Source organism: Sapajus apella, unplaced genomic scaffold, assembly GCF_009761245.1.
Source record: "Sapajus apella isolate SASKATOON/1434 unplaced genomic scaffold, GSC_monkey_1.0 scaffold36, whole genome shotgun sequence".
NCBI classification, from domain to species: domain Eukaryota; kingdom Metazoa; phylum Chordata; class Mammalia; order Primates; family Cebidae; genus Sapajus; species Sapajus apella.
Window position 1 is genome coordinate 18955347 of NW_022436976.1, and position 16363 is coordinate 18971709.

At 37.9% G+C, this 16363-nt stretch overlaps 1 protein-coding gene and 1 long non-coding RNA gene across 3 annotated transcripts in view; one reads left to right on the forward strand and one right to left on the reverse strand.

The window, feature by feature from the left end:
• LOC116563876 overlaps positions 1-802 on the reverse strand; it is a 19197-nt gene extending 18395 nt beyond the window's left edge. Inside the window, exon 1 of the long non-coding RNA XR_004274613.1 lies at positions 791-802. This is a non-coding gene — a long non-coding RNA (uncharacterized LOC116563876). The remainder of the gene's footprint in view (positions 1-790) is intronic.
• SLC35D1 (solute carrier family 35 member D1) overlaps positions 1-16363 on the forward strand; it is a 58083-nt gene that overhangs the window by 15133 nt on the left and 26587 nt on the right. The gene's annotated exons all lie outside the window — the stretch shown is intronic.

Consider the following 16363-nt stretch of genomic DNA (forward strand, 5'->3'; position numbering starts at 1 on the left):
TGTGTGTGTGTGTGTGTGTGTGTGTGTGTGTGTGTGTGTGTGTGTGTATGAAAATATATATGTGTGTGTGTGTGTGTGTGTGTGAAAATATATGTTTAAAGTTTATTCAAGGTTCTCTAAAGTTCTGAGTTTACCAGAAACCAAAGAACAAATATATTCAGCACTTAGTTTTAAAGACATATATTTTCTTTTGTTTAAATTTATATTTATTTATTTATTTATTATACTTTAAGTTTTGGGGTACACATGCAGATCTTGCAGGATCGTTACTTAAGTATACACATGCCATGGTGGTTTGCTGCCTCCACCCCCCTGTCACCTACATTAGGTATTTGTCCCATTGTAAAAACATATATCTTCTAACTTTAAAACATTTTTTTTAGAACTATGCCTCATGCAAAAACTAGCTTACTGTTAATAAAAGATACTTAGTTAACATAGATAAAGACAGAGTAGACATCACTTGACCAATGAGTTTCAAAAGCATCTGTACAGATTGTACTTAAACTTAGTAATTGCTACCTCCAGAAGTTAATTTTTTAGTACAAAGCCAGTGATTCAGTCACAGGAGTTGGAGCTTGGCTTTCTGGCAGCACACCCTGCTAGGTGTTCTCACATAGGGATGAAAGAACAGATCCCTTGCTGTAGATGTCACAAGGCTAGTTCTGTGATACACTGTATAATGTCTCCATTATATCACTGGCTAAATTACATGGTTTAGGAGAGTTATAGGAAAAGTTGCTGTACAAATCTTCTGCCTGGAGGTGTCTCTTAACTAAGCATTGCTGACTAAATTATGAAGAAATTTTAGGCTGTTGAGTTAGGCTGTGAAGAGTTATTCATCTTTTCTGGATTGCTCTGTGGACCACACAGATTGATTTTCAGACTCTGAATTATTCTCACCACATAGAGACAGATTCCTTCTGTTTTCTGGACTTTGGTGTTCCCATATGTAAAACAAGTGGGTTGAATCAGTTGTTCTTTAGTTATGAATGCATAGCGCTTTCTCTTTGCCTGTATATTATTTTACTGACACTGTTATGTTTTTAACTGTTTTACCTCTGAGATATCTCTTTTTAAATAAGAGCAAGTGACCTACTTGGCAAGCTGGAATGTGTAGTTTGACATGATACATAGGTTTTATTTTATATAGGTGGCAGCACTGACATTATCTTCATTCTGCCTTAGCAAGTTTCCTTACATTTTACATTCAGATAAGCATTCAATTTTTTTCTCAATGATTTTTCAGGGAAAAAATTTTCAGAATAGAGTATCATTTATTAATCTTTTTTCTTTACCATGACATGCAAAAGCACTGGTTTATTTTTAGATTTCATAGTAAACAGAGATGTATAAAAATACTTAGAAAATATCCGTCACACTTTAGATTTTAGTTCAGACTTCAAATAAGTTGATGATTCTGCTTAGCAAATTTCCTAGAAGTGGAGAATGGTTGCCTCAATTGCACACTGAAACTTTTCCATACTTCTGAATACAATTCAGTGTGCATACAATTGCACACTGAAACTTTTCCATACTTCCATAGCGTTAAATTGGTGCTAGGTTATTCTGTGCTCATTGTAGACATTACCAAGTAGTCACAGCACTTTCTTGCTATGCTTTCATGTAGCCTGAGACTGTTTACCAAGACAGGAATCTAGACAGAATCAATTGATCAGAGCTGGTACAAAAGACAAAATCTGATTGCATTCCTGGACTAGAGTTTAGCCTTTGTATTTACTGTGTAGCTTTTGTGCCTAATCTTACTTAGATACTCCCTTTCTCTCTCAATTTCTTTAGGCAACAAAAAAACCAAATTTTTAAAGTTAAAAAATTTTTCTAATATTTTTATTTAATTAAAAGTTTTAAACAAAATGTCTGGTAATACACTATAACTGTGACATGTAAAATACTCTTATTTTAAGTATAAAGACAAAAAGATGAACCAATCAAGAATAATAGCTACAACAACTTTTCAACACATTGATAGTACAATAAGATACAAAGAGAAACAATAGAAAGTTAAAAAGCGAGGGGATGAAATTAAGGTGTAGAGTTTTTATTAGTTTTCTTTTTGCTTGTTTATGCAGACAGTGTTAAGTTGTTGTCAGCTTAAAATGTTGGGTTATTAGGTAGTGTTTGTAAGCCTCATAGTAATGTCAAATAAAAAAGCATACAACAGATAAACAAAAAATGAAAAGCAACAAATGAAATTATACCACCAGAGAAAATCATCTGCACTAAAAGGAAGACAGGAAGGAAGGAAAGAAGAAAGAGAAGACTACAGAGCAACCAGAACAAAATGGCAGGAGTAAGCCCTTACTTACCAGTAATAACATTGAATGTAAATGGACTAAACTTTCCAATCAAAAGACACACAGAGTAGCTAAGTGGATTAAAAAAAGAAAAAAAAAGACCCAGTGATCTGTTGCTTATAAGAAATACATTTCACCTATAAACATGCACATAGACTGAAAATAAAGGGATGGAAAAATGTATGCCATGCCAATGGAAACCAGAAAAGAGCAGGAGTAGCTATACTTACGTTAGACAGTATAAGTTTTAAGACAAAAATCTATAAGAAGTGACAAAGAAGGTCACTATATAATGATAAACGGGTAAATTCAGCAAGAGGATATAAAAGTTGTGACTGTATATGCACCCAACACTGGAACATCCAGATATATTTTAAGTTAAAATATGTTAACTTCAAATTAACCAAATACTCGAAAGATCTCTACAATGAAAAGTAAAAAACACTAATGCAAGAATGGAGTGACATACAAAGCAAATACTACTAGAGCTAAAGAGAGAGATAGATCCCAATACAATAATAGCTGGAAACTGCAACACCGCAGTTTCAGCATTGGACAGATCTTCCAGAGAGAAAATCAACAAATAAACATTGGATTTAATCTGTACTATAGATCAAATGGGCCTAATAGATATTTATGGAACATTTCATCCAGCGGCTGCAAGATACACATTCTTTTTCCCAGCACATGGCTAATTCTCAAGGATAGACCATATTCGATCACAAGACAAGTCTTAAAACATTCAAAAAATTGGATATCCAGCATCTTCTCTGACCACAATGGAATAAAACTAGAAGTTAATAACAAGGGATTTTGGAATACATGGAAATTAAACAATATGCTCCTGAATGAAACATGGATCAATGAAGAAATTAAGAAGGAAATTTAAACATTTCTTCAAACAAATGGTAATGGAAAACCAAAACTTATGGTATACAGCAAAAACAGTACTAAGAGGAGAAGTTTGGGACAAATCAAGATGGCTGAATAGGAACAGCTCTGGAGTGCAGTTCCCAGCGAGAACACAGAGGGTGAGTGACCACTGCATTTCCAAACGAGTTTTTACTGCCCACAGACCAGGAGATTCCCAGGCAGAAAAGCACCACGAATCTCCAGCACGGCTGTTTCAGCTGGTGCAGCAGGTCTCCACTCAAAAACTCACACAAATATGGGGGGCTGTTTCAACTGGCACCTGGAATGCCTGGGAGACAGAGTCACCTGTTCAACTGAACAAAAAGGGGCTGAAACAGGGAGTCAGGTAATCTGGCTTGGCGGGTCCCATACCCACAAAGACCAGCAATCTGAAACGCTCTGGATTGAGAGTTTCACAGCAAACACAGCTGGACCTGGGACAGGCCAGCTCTGCAGGGAGAAGGGCATCTGCCGTTACTGAGGCAGTCCACCACTACTGAGGCAGTCCGCCATTACTGAGGCAGCCCACTGTTACCAAGGCAGTCCACCATTACTGAGGCAATCCGCCATTACCAAGACAGTCCACCATAACAGAGACAGTCTGCCATTACTGGGGCAGTTCTAACTATACCTCTATAAACAAAACCACTAGGAAGTTCACACAGCAGCTGGGCAGAGCCCACGGCAGCTCAGCAATGTCCCTGCTGGCAGACTGTGGCTAGGGTACATCCTTGCTGGGCATGGCATCTCTGAAAAAAGGCAGCAGCATGTCAGGAACTTATAAATAAAGCCCCATCTTCCCAGGACAGAGCACCTGGGAAAAAAAGGCGGTTATGAGTTCCACTGCAGCGGACTTAAATGTACCTGCCCAGCAGCTCTGAACGGAACAACAGAGCTCACAACTCAGCACTTTAGTTCCTATAAGGGACAGACTGTCTCCTCAAGCAGCTCCCAGATCCCCGTATATCCAAAGAGACACGTCATAAAGGAGAGCTCAGACTGACATCTGGCGGGTAGCCTTCTGGGACAAAGATAACAGAAGAAGAAACTGGCAGCAACCCTTACTGTTCTGCAACCGTCGCAGGTGATCCCAAGGCAAGCAGGGTCTGGAGTGGACCCCCAGCAGTCCTACAGCAGAGGGGCCTGACTGTTAGAAAGAAAATTAAAAAACAGGAAGAAATAACTTCATCATTAACAAAAAGTATATCCACTCAGACCCCATCCGAAAGTCACCAGCTGCAAAGACCGCAAGTCAATAAATCCACAAAAGGTTTATTTACAGCACAAAAAGGATGAAAACACCCAAAACCAGAACTTCCCTCCTCCACCAAGGGATCACAACTCATCACCAACAAGGAAACAAGCTGGATGGAGAATAAGTGTGATGAATTGACAGAAACAGGCTTTAGAAAGTGGGTAATAACAAACTTCTCTGAGCTAAAAGAACATGTTCTAACCCAATGCAAAGAAACTAAGAACCTTGACAAAAAGGTTTGATGAAATGCCAACGAGAATAAACAGCTTAGAGAAGAATATAAATGAATTGATGGAGCTGAAAAACACATCACGAGAACTTCACGAAGTTTCAGTAGCTGAATCGACCAAGCAGAAGAAAGGATATCAGAGATTGAAGATCAACTGAATGAAATAAAATGAGAAGGCAAGATCAGAGAAAAAAAGAGTAAAAAGAAATGAACATAGCCTCCAAGAAATATGAGATTATGTGAAAAGACCTAATCTCCGTTTGATAGGTGTACGTGAATGTGACGGAGAGAATAACTCCAAGCTGGAAAACACTCTTAAGGATATTATCAAGGAGAACTTCCCCAACCTAGCAAGGCAGGCCAATATTCAAGTCCAGGAAATACAGAGAACACCACAAAGATATTCCTCAAGAAGAGCAACCCCAAGGCACGTAATTGTCAGATTGACCAGGGTTGAAATGAAGGAAAAAATGCTAAGGGCAGCCAGAGAGAAAGGCGGGGTTACCCACAAGGGAAGCCCATCAGACTCACAACAGATCTCTCAGCAGAAACCCTGCAAGCCAAAAGAGAGTGCGGGCCAATATTCAACATCTTTAAAGAAAAGAACTTTCAACCTAGAATTTCATATCCAGCCAAACTAAGCTTCATAAGCGAAGGAGAAATAAAATCCTTTACGAACAACCAATTGCTGAGAAATTTCATCACCACCAGGTCTGCCTTACAAGAGTTCCTAAAGGAAGCACTAAACATAGTAACGAACAACCAGTACCAGCAACTCCCAAATCATACCAAATGGTAAAGAGCATTGAAACAATGAAGAAACTGCGTCAACTAATGGACAAAACAACCAGCTAGCATCAAAATGGCAGTATCACATTCACAATTGCTACAAAAAGAATAAAATACCTAGAAATACAACTAATAAAGGATGTAAAGGACCTCTTCAAGGATAACTATAAACCACTGCTCAAGGAAATAAAAGAGGACACAAACAGATGGAAAAACATTCCATGCTTATGGATAGGAAGAATCAATATTGTGAAATTGGCCATACTACCCAAAGTAATTTATAGATTGAACGCTATCCCCATCAAGCTACCTATGACCCTCTTCACAGAACTGGAAAGAAACACCTTAAACTTCATATGGAACCAAAATAGAGCCTGCATAGCCAAGTCAATTCTAAGCAAAAAGAACATGCTGCCTGACTTCAAACTATACTACAAGACTATTGTAATCAAAACAGCATGGTACTGGTACCAAAACAGAGATATAGATCAATGGAACAGAACAGAAGCCTCGAAGGCAACACCACACATCTACAACCATTTGATTCTTGACAAACCTGACAAAAACAAGCAGTGGGGAAGGGATTCCTTGTTTAACAAATGGTGTTGGGAAAACTGGCTAGCCATGTGCAGAAAGCAGAAACTGGACCCCTTCATGACACCTTACACTAAAATTAACTCCAGATGGATTAAAGACTTAAACATAAGACCTAACACCATAAAAACCCTAGAAGAAAATCTAGGCAAAACCATTCAGGACATAGGCATAGGCAAGGACTTCATGACTAAAACACTGAAAGCAATGACAAGAAGAGCCAAAATAGACAAATGGGATCTAATTAAACTCCAGAGCTGCTGTACAGCAAAAGAAACAATCATTAGAGTGAACCATCACCCAACAGAATGGGAAAAAATTTTTGCAATCTAGCCATCTGACAAAGGGCTAATATCCAGAATCTACAAAGAACTAAAACAGATTTACAAGGAAAAACCAAACAAACCCATTGAAAAGTGGGCAAAGGATATGAACAGAAACGTCTCAAAAGAAGACATATATGAGGCCAACAAACATATGAACAAATGCTCATCATCACTGGTCATTAGAGAAATGCAAATCAAAAACACATTGAGATAACCATCTCACACCAGTTAGAATGGTGATCATTAAAAAATCAGGAGATAACAGATGCTGGAGAGGATATGGAGAAATAGGAACGCTTTTACACTGTTGGTGGGAGTGTAAATTAGTTCAACCATTGTGGAAGACAGCGTGGCGATTCCTCAAGGACCTAGAAATAGAAATTTCATTTGACCCAGCAATCCCATTACTGGGTATATACCCAAAGGATTATAAATCGTTCTATGATAAAGACACATGCACACGTATGTTCAGTGTGGCACTGTTTACAATAGCAAACACCTGGAACCAACCCAAATACCCATCCATGACAGACTGGACAAGGAAATGTGGCACATATACACCATCGAATACTATGCAGCCATAAAAAACCATGAGTTCATGTCCTTTGTAGGGACATGGATGAATCTGGAAACAATCATTCTCAGCAAACTGACACAAGAACAGAAAATCAAACACCACATGTTCTCACTGATAGGTGGGTGCTGAACAATGAGAACAGATGGACACAGGGAGTCGAGCATCACACACTGGGGTCTGTGAGGGGGGAACTAGCAGAGGGACAGCAGGGGGTAGGGAGTTGGGGAGGGATAACATGGGAAAAAATACCAGATATAGGTGACGGGGATGGAGGCAGCAAACCACATTGCCATGTATATACCTATGCAACAATCCTGCATGTTCTGCACATGTACCTCAGAACCTAAAGTGCAATAAAATATATTAAAAAAATAAAAAATTATAAAAAAAAGAGAAGTTCACAGCTATAAATGCCTACATCAAAAAAAAAAAAAAAAAAAGACAAAGAAAAACTTCAAAGAAGCAACCGAATGATGCATCTTAAAGAACTAGAACAGCAAGTTCTTTTGGGTTCCAAACCCAAAATTAGTAGAAGAAAAGAAATAATAAAGATTGGGGCAGAAATAAATGAAATGAATAAAGCAATACGAAAGATTAATGAAACAAAAAGTTGGTTTTCTGAAAAGTGAAAAAATTGGCAAACGTTTAGCCAGACTAAAAGAAAAAAGAGAGAAGACCCAAATAATATCAGAGCTAAAAAAGGAGACATTACAACTGATACCACAAAAAGTTCAAAAGATCATTATTGGCTACAATGAGCAACTGTATGCCAATGGAAAAGCTGAAGCAAATGGATAAATTCCTGAACATGTACAACTGATCAAAATTGAACCATGTAGAAATCCAAAACCTGAACAGATCAGTAACAAGGAATTAGAGCAAAGCCACAATAAAAAGTCTCCAAGCAAAGGACAGCCTGGATATGGCTTATTGCTGAATTCTACCAAAAATTTAAGGAAGAACTAATACCAATCTTACTGAAACTATTCAAAAAATAGAGAAGGAGGGCATACTTCCAAATTCATTCTGCAAGGGCACTATTACCCTGATAACGGTATCTGACAAAGATGCGTTAAACACTCACACACACACATCACACATACAACACAGAACTTAGGCCAGTATCACCGATGAATAGTAATGGAGAAATCTTCAACAAAAATACTAGCAAACTGAATTCAGTGATACATTAAAAAGATCATTCATCGTGACCAAGTGGGATTTATCCCAGACATGCAAGGATGGTTCAGTGTACACAAATCAATTAATGTAACACATCATGTGAACAGAATGAAGGACAGAAACCAAATGATCATTTTAATTGATTGATGCTGGTGAAAACATTTGATAAAATTCAAAATCCCTTCATGATAAAAATCCTCAAAAAACTGGATAGAGAAGGAACATGCCTCAATATAATAAAAACAATATATGACTGATGAATATGAGGGAATGTGTTCTCTTTCCCGGTCCATGAGAGGGAGTAGTTTTAAGGGCAAGAATTTCCCAGCGTCATGTCCCCCTCCCATCTCTCTCCATCCAGGAGATTTCGTGGGCACAGGAAGAAACTAAAAGTCAATCACCCCAGTGGAAGTTTAAAAGAAACTCCTATCATTGGCCAGAGGAACTTGGGAAGATGGGAATTTCTCCCAGGATAAATTGCCCTGCTCCTTCACCCATGCCAGATTTCCCAGCTCTCTGGAATCCCCTCTGACTTGGTGGGAACTCCCTTTCCCTCTGGGATTTTGCCTCTGGAATCCCCTTTCACGCTCTTCATGGAAACCTTTCCCTTCTTCTCCTTTTCTTCTCTTTTCTTGGGTCTTATATTTACTTTTGCGAGCATACGTCCCACCTGCAGTGGTCCCATCACTTATTCTTTAAGAGATTGGAGGCCAGGAACCCACAGCATTCTCTCGGGTGAGCTGTGCCTCACCAGCACCCAAGAAAAAAAAACCCGGTTACAAATAGGTAGTATCATACTGAACAGGGAAAAATGTAAAGCCTTTTTTTTTTTAAGATCAGAACACAACAAGGATGGCCACTTTCACCACTGTTACTCAACATAATACTGAAAGTCCTATTTAAATCAATCAGACAAGAGAAAGAAAGGGCATCCGGATTGAAAAAGAAGTCAAATTATCCTGGTTTGCAGATGATATAATAATGTACTTAGAAAAACCTAAAGACTCCACCATAAAACTATTAGAACTGCTAAACAAATTCATTAATATTGCAGGATACAAAATCAACATATACAAATCAGCAGCATTTCCATATGCCAATAGCAAAAAATCTGAAAAGGAAATCAAGAAAGTAATTCTATTTATAATAGCTATAAATAAAATAAAATATGTTAAAATTAACCAAAGAAGTGAAAGTCTCTACAGTGAAAACTAGAAAACACTGATGCAAGAAAAATTGTAGAGAACACAAGAAAATGGAAATTTATTCCATGTTCATGGATTGGAAGAATCAGTATTGTTAAAATGTTCATGCTACCTGAAGCAATCTACAGATTTAATGCAATCCCTGTCAAAATACCAGTGAAATTCTTAGCGGAAATAGAAAAAAACTATTCTAAAATTTATGTAGAACCACAAAAGACTCAGAATAGCCAAAGCTATCCTAAGTAAAGAGAACAAAACTGGAGGAGTCACATTACTTGACTTCCAGTTATACTACAGAGCTATAGTAACCAAAACAACATGGTACTCTCATAAAAACAGATGCATAGATCAGTGGAACAGAATATAGAACACAGAACTAAATCCATACATCTACAGTAAACTCATTTTTGACAGTGGTGCCGAGAACATATACTGGGGAAAGGACAGTATCTTCAACTTATGGTTCAGGGAAAGCTAGATAAACAGATGCAAAAAAACAAAACTAGTGACCAAGTAATTATCCTAGAATAAGGTACAAAAAAAAAAAAAAAAAAGTGAAACTAGATGACTGTCTCCTGGCTTAGACAAAAACCAAATCAAAATGGAATAAAGAGTTAAATCTAAAACTTTAAACTATGAAACTAGTAGAAGAAAATATTGGGGAAACTCTCCAGGACATTGGCCTGGGCAAGGATTTCTTAGTAATACCCCACAAGCCACAGACAACCAAAGTAAAAATTGGTAAATGGAATCACATCAAGTTAAAAAGCTTCTGCACAGTGAAGAAAACAATTAACAGTCAAGAGACAACCGATAGAATGGAAGAAAATATTTGCAAATATTTGCAAAACAACTCTATAGGAAAAAATCTAGTAATCTGGTTAAAATAATGGGCAAAAGATCTGAATAGACATTTCTCAAAAGAAGACATACAGATGGCAGTCATATTGTAACCGGGTTTTTTTCTTGAGTGCTAGTGAGGCACAACTCCCCCAAGAAAATGCCGTGGGTTCTTGGCCTCCAATCTCTTAAAGAATAAGCAATGAGACCACTGCGGTTGCACCGTATGCTTGTAAAAGTAAATATCGGACCTGAGAAGTGTTGCAGAAAGGTGACTTTATTTCGGTAGAGAAAAGAGAAGAAAAGGAGAAGAAGAGAAAGATTTCCATGAAGAGTGTGGAAGGAGATTCCAGAGGGAAAATCCCAGAGGGGAAGGGGAGCTCTCACCATGTAGGAGGGGATTCCAGAGAGCTAGAAATCCACGGTGGGTGAAGGAGCAGGAGAATTTATCCTGGGAGAAATTCCCACCTTCCCAACTTCCTCTGGCCAATGAAAGAAGTTCTTTTTAAACTTCGACTGGGATGATTGACTTTTAGTTTCTTCCCGCCCCCTCGAAATTCAAACATAAACCATTAAATTTTCCAGATGGAGAGAGATGGGAGCGGGGCATGGTGCTAGGAAATTCTTGCCTTTAAAACTACTCCCCCTCATGGACCCGGAAAGAGAACACATTCCCTCAATATGAAAAAGTGCTGGCTGGGCATGGTGGTTCACGCCTATAATCCCAGCACTTTGGAAGGCCGAGGCAGGTAGATCATGAGGTCAGGGGATCAAGACCGTCCTGGCTAATATGGTGAAACCCCATCTCTACTAAAAATACAAAACATTAGCTGGGCATGGTGACATGTGCCTGTAGTCTCAGCTACTCTGGAGGCTGAGGCAGGAGAATCGCTTGAACCCAGAAGGCAGAGGTTGCAGTGAGCCAAGATCATGCCACTGCACTCCAGCCTGGGTGACAGAGTGAGACTCTGTCTCAAATAAATAAATAAATAAACGTAAGAAGAAAAAGTGCTAAACATTGTTGATCATCAGAGAAATGCAAACAAAAACTACAATGAGATATCATTTAACCCCAGTTAAAAAGGCTTTTATCTAAAAGTTAGACAATAACAAATGCTGGCAAGGATGTGGATAAAAGGGAACCCTCATACACTGTTGATGGGAATGTAAATTAGTACAACCGCTATGGAGAACAGTTTGGAGGGTCCGCAAAAAACTAAAAATACAGCTACCATACAATCTAGCAATCCCACTGCTGGGTATATATCCGAAAGAAAGGAAATCAGTATAGTGAAGAGATATCCTCTGTTTATTGCAGCACTATTCACAGTAACAAAGATTTGGAAGCAACTCAAGTGTCTATCAAAAGATAACTGGATAAAAAAAAATGTGTTACAGTACATACAAACAGTGGAGCACTATTCAGCCATAAAAATGGAGATCCAGATCAACGACACGGATGGAACTGGAGGTCATTATGTTAAGTGAATGGAATAAGCCAGACACAGAAAGACAAACTTCACATGTTCTGTTCTCATTTATGGGAACTAAACATTAAAATAATTAATCTCATGGTGATAGAGAGTAGGTGGTTACTAGAGGCTGGGAAGGATTGTAGGGAGGTATGGGAGGAAAGCTGGAAGCGTTAAGAGGTACAAAAAATGGTTACAAAAGTAAGTAAGACCTAGTATTTGGTAGTACAACAGTGTGACTATTGTACAAAATAACTGTACATTTCAAAATATAACTAAAAGAGTTTAATTTGGATTGTTTGTAATACAGAGGATAAATGCTTGAGGGGATAAATACCCCATTAACCCTGATGTGATTATTACACATTGCATGGCTGTATCAAAATAGCCTCAAATAACTCATAAATGTATACACTGACTATGTGCCCACACACAAAAATAACAATTAAAAAAAAAAGTGTAGTTGTAGGTAGTGGTAGGTCCATATAACATTTGCTGTCTCCCTTTGATTATGAGACATTGTTTTCACTCCTGGGATATTTACATTATACTGCTGGCACCTGTAGCACTAAAGACTTTATTCAAAACAGAAGTAAAGCCTAAGAAAGCATCTTTTTATATTTAAATCTGTAATCACCGCTACCAGTCAGCCAAAATTGAAGATTCCAGGCCTTGTGGCAGAGAGTCCATTTAGTTCTGTGTGACCAGGTAGGTCATTCTCTTCACAGTGACTCTTTATCAGAGCTTTCTCTAGAAGCAGAAGTTTTGTTTCATTTTAAATGTTTTTTTTTTTTCTTGATAACAAAATAAATGCTCACCACGACTTCTGTTCCTATCTTAGGAAGAATAAAAAATTCACTTGCAAATCTACCACCAAGAGATAACAGTGGTGGCAGTTGAAGTGAATAATCTTTCTGTATGTAAATTCTCTATACATTTAAAGTGTCTGTATTTCAGTCTCTCAGTTGATCCTCACAAGAGTCAGATAGAGCAGACTGTTTTCTACATTTGTAGTATAGGTAGAGGCTCATTGATGTTAAATAACTATCATGGCCACACAGAAAGTTAATGGCAGTTAGAATTAGAACTTCTGCTGTTTGGCTCACTGATGGGTAACCACGTGAAGCCGTAAAGGAAAACAATTGAGAACATGTTGTTGCCTTACCTTTGTTTGTTTGTTTTTTTCCTGCAGTACAGATGGAAAGACTATAGGTTACGGAGCTGAACAGGTACTTACTAGCTAGATAATTTTGGATAATTTACTGAATGTTTCTGAGCCCGGTACATAATAGGCACTTTATAAGCAGTAGTTTTTTTTGTTTTTTGTTTTTTAATGCTATCTTTACGGCAGGGAGAATGGGGTCCTTTGCATTGTAGGGGCTGCCAGGGTTCTGTTTTTCCTACAGCTGTACTTTCAAATGGCTGCTGCTGCTTTTGTTGCAGCCAAAGATCTGTTTCTGTGAGACCAGCTTTCTCCAGAGACAGGCCAAATACTTAGAGAAAGAAAAAAAAAAATCCCATGAGAATTACTTTTCTGTTTTTGAATTTTATCTGAATGGAATCATATCCATGAAATCTGTTTTAATATCCTGCAGGTATCATTATTATGTCCCTAAATGAGACTGTACAGTATATATTTGGGGCATTTTTCTGAATCAAATGTAATGTTCAATGTAGAGAGCTTTAGGCTTAGCATATGTAGACTCATGTTTACCATATATAACCTGTGTGACCTAAAGTAAGTCACTCATCTTCTCGGTATAATAAGATCTGGCCTTTCTGTCCCACAGGGTTGTCATGGCAATCAAATGACATGATATATACAGAAGCACTTGATAAACTATAAAGCACTCCAAAAATACATAGCAGCACTTTTTTATGATTTGCTCCTTGGTTATCAGGAGGCCTGATTAAACCATCTTTAGCATAGTGCCCCAAAGCCTGCCTGGGGCCTGGCACATGGGACTTAGTAGATGTCAGAATTGTATTCTGAAAGCAGAGGAGATGTTTAGAACTAAAGGAGAGAAGAAGCTTAGGTTTATGGAGAGGTTTATTTGAGGTCTTTGCCAAATAATTCTTATTACTTTCTACTATTAGGTAACAGATTTTAAAAATTTAAAAATAATGGCCGGGCGCGGTGGCTCACGCCTGTAATCCCAGCACTTTGGGAGGCCAAGGCGGGTGGATCACGAGGTCAAGAGGTCGAAACCATCCTGGTCAAAATGGTGAAACCCCGTCTCTACTAAAAATACAACAAATTAGCTGGGCATGGTGGCGTGTGCCTGTAATCCCAGCTACTCAGGAGGCTGAAGCAGGAGAATTGCTGAACCCAGGAGGCGGAGGTTGCTGTGAGCCGAGATTACGCCATTGCACTCCAGCCTGGGTAACAAGAGCGAAACTCCGACTCAAAAAAAAAAAAAAAAAAAAATTTAAAAATAATGATTATATATAGTAGCTGACATCATTTATTGATCCAGATTTCCTTCATGTTAGTGATTGTATCCATATTTTTTTTGTAATTTTGGTAACAACCCTGTAGGTGAGGCCTTATTATTCCTCTTTGTACCTATGTAGAAACTAAGGTTCAGAGAATTATCAGTGTCCCATACAACAGTTTATTGTCTATTCTTAGTGACTTTGGGGTAAAAGAATAGCTTAGCCAGGAAGAGAAGATAATTTAGAGTTGGAGGAAAGGTTTTATGCCTGAGATTTTTTTTTTTTTTCTTTTTTTAATAGAGATGGGGTTTCATCATGTTGGTCAGGCTGGTCTCAAACTCCTGAACTTGTGATCCTCCTGCCTCGGCCTCCCAAAGTGCTGGGATTACAGGTGTGAGCCACTGCACCCAGCCTGCCTGAGATTTCTTTTATGTGTTTTAGCTTGGGTCAAATAAAGTCTCTACTTTTCAAGCTGATCTAATACACTTAGCACAACTGAAAGAAATCTTGATACCCAGGCAGTTCTCTTTCACAGAAGCTCAGTCTAGCATAATGAAGCGGTGGTGAGATGGTACAAGATACCAGGCTTCTGAATCCTGGTCCACCTGCTTTTTAAGGTACAGTGGGCTTTCCTGTAGGGCATATGTAACCTTTCCATTGACTAATTGTTACACTTTCTCTGTTCAAAGAAAGAAAAGTTAAACTGAGTGCAAAGCTAACGAGCTATATGCAGTTCAAATGACCTTTAATTATTAGAAGTAAGTTAAAATTGTATGTTTTGTTAACTATACCTTAATAAAGCTGGGAGTGGGGCGGGAAACAGGGCAAACTGAGTATAAGAAACAGTTAAATTGTGAATAATTAAAATATAAGCATAGCTGAGATTCTGGTCCAGTTTCAGATAAATGTGAAATAAAGTTGTATTTAAAAACAAACTGTAGAGTTAACATGAAACTTAAATACAGTTAATAGCACGTACAAGCAGTGCATGGGTATATTAAAAAGCAAAGTTTAGAGAGGGTCAGGGATTAAAAAAAAAAGCAAAGTTCAACTCATCTGTGTGTAGAAAATGATGCTGGGCCACAGATTATGGATGTTTAATCCATTGCCATTAGTATTTGTGCTTAGCACTTATAAGTGCATGGAATGCTGCAAAAATGACATATGACACATTTCCTGCTTTCCAGGAACTTATAGTTTTGGTAGCAGAAGCTGGTCTCCTGAGTCCTAGGCCATTTTATTGTGCTTTACTGATTTTTCATCAGAGAGTAGGTTGTCTTTACAAGTATGAAAGAGCATGGCATGAGATTGTATGCATGAGTTCTCATATCTTCATTCATCCAGCAAACTTACTAAAAACCTACTATTTTCTGATCACTTTGTTAAGTAACATGGATACAGAGATAAATCATCAAAGTATTTGCAGTGTCTGTCTGAAGAGATAGTCACATAAAGAAAAATATCCATATATGTATACGTACTTAGTAAGAAACCTGATAAAAGTAGTATTTAGTGTTCTGGAGAGTTTGGCAGGAAAGATGGTAATGTGCAACTTAGGTTTTTGTGTAAAGCTTCCTAGTGGAAACATCATTTGCTACAGGTTTATAATTCAAATCAGGAACTGAATGTGGTGTTTCAATTCCTAGCCATAATGGAATAACAGGGACAGGGTTTACCTTCCTGCATTAAGGTACAAGAAAACCAAACCTTTATCAATTATTTTTCAGTCTTTGGACGACAGGCTGTGAAGGATTGTTAAGAAAGGGTGAGAAGAGAAAAGAAAGCCATAGAAACAAAAGATTAATCTGGAACTTATGAAAATATCTGAATTGAAAAATAAAGTGGAAAGAAATAGCAGATTAGAAGAAAAGATCAGTGCATTAAAGACAGCAATAGAAACTGTCCAAGATGAAGCATGTAGAGGAAAAAAGATTGTAAAGCAAATGAACACAGTGTTAGTAACCTGTGGGGCAATATTAAGAAGTCTATGAAGGGTGGGAGCAGAAATTTGTTTTTCCCAAATTGGATGAAAACTTTAAAGGCACACATACAAGAAGCTCCATAAACATAGAATATAAAGGAAACTATACAATAAAGAGGAAAATTTAATGATAAAATGGGTTAATTCCTCAAAAGGATATAATTGTCCTAAGTGTATATATTCTTGATGAGAGAGCTCCAAAATATGTGAAGTAAAAACTGATAGAACAGAGAGGCGAAATAGACCAGCT